The following is a 1,570-nucleotide window of genomic DNA, read 5'->3' on the forward strand; positions in this document are numbered from 1 at the left end:
TTAAACCATCACAAGAGGCGTATAAAATAGGCACATAAATCAAATTAAAAAATTATGAAGAATTTTATTTTAAAACAATTATTTGTTAAACATATAAAAGAGAAAAATCAAATTTACATACTGAGAAAAATATGTTTGTTTTACTAACACAAATACAATTAAGAGAGATACTAATTTGATACATACTGTAGAATGATAGTGGGAAAATATCAAAAATCTTTGTTGTCTGTGATTAAAACTTTATACAGTAAAGACACTACAGTTCGTGGCATACAGTAGTCTCTAATCTGAGCCAGGGTGTGTCAGGCAGTGCTGATTGGTGTTGCATGGCTTGACAACACACACAGTGCAAAGCATGCCTGCTGCGTGTTGAGAACGAGGCTGAAGTGGGGTCTCATAAAGCAGCAAGGTGAGTACTGCCAGAAACACTCAGATTCGTTGTGCATTTAATTTTGAATTAATCCAACCCTTTACTCATACCACTTTATTTGTGGTCCCTACATTCAGTCAGGGTCATGACCCATGGTTTCAGAAACTATTATGTGTTATTAATTAGCTCATCTACAGGCACAACAATCCAGTGAGGGAGACTCTCACTAGACCCACAAAAAAAACCTGAGGTAGAGAGAAACTAAGGGGTTTGCTCAAAGAGGCCCAACTAAATGAACACAGACGGTCTCTGCTGCCCCTGTTCCTTTAGCCCCTGAGCCCTGGCTCTCCCCAGAGGGGCTGATCATCCTTTCAGACAGCAGAGCAGTGGTCAGTGACTGGGAATGGAAACGCTGTAGCCTTCAGAGAAGCTCACTGATATCCTTTCACGAACATCTAACTGCTTGTACGAGGATCTAGGCTGGTGGGGAGGGGACATGCTTCCAGAGCCCCCGGAGTCCAGAGTTTCTTCATTGTCAACAGTGGTTGCCTCACACCTTGACTACATGCTCCTGAAAGGAATTTTTTAAATGTGCAACATGAAGTCCAACTTAGGTACCTTTGTTTATACACTTCGTTATAAATGCTGTACATCTGTTATTCCATTAATGTACATCATAAAATGTGCACAAAGGAGAAAATCATTCTTTTAATCAAAAACAGCATAAATTCATTTGAAGAACACTCACTTGTACAAGCACTAGAAAAGAAGTTTATCAGAATGCCTTGATCTAGATCCCGGCTTTCCGGTGATTATTCCTTCACCATTTTGGATGACTCATCTACACAAGTGATTACAGGAAAAAAGATGCAAACCAAGACCCATAGTGCTTTTTGTCATCCTTAAACTAGTCAAACTAAAACCAAAAATGTTCTTTGGAAAAGCCTGCAGCAGTACCCTGATAAAAAGGTCACCCAAGAAGAGAAAGTCTCTCTAGAATAATTTTTTCAAATGCCAGAAACAAAGGCTAAGTGTTGATCCATTCTTCTTATACAGCTACACAACAGCCAGTGTATAAAATGGGGCATCAGAGTTCAAACAATCTAAGCTACTGCTGCTGACAGAATATATTTCATTCAAGACCAAAAAAAAAATTACTTTTTCTGATTATAGCAATAATACACATCAGAGGGGGGTGGA

This window comes from Nannospalax galili, unplaced genomic scaffold (assembly GCF_000622305.1).
Source record: "Nannospalax galili isolate Female #2095 unplaced genomic scaffold, S.galili_v1.0 scaffold234, whole genome shotgun sequence".
NCBI classification, from domain to species: domain Eukaryota; kingdom Metazoa; phylum Chordata; class Mammalia; order Rodentia; family Spalacidae; genus Nannospalax; species Nannospalax galili.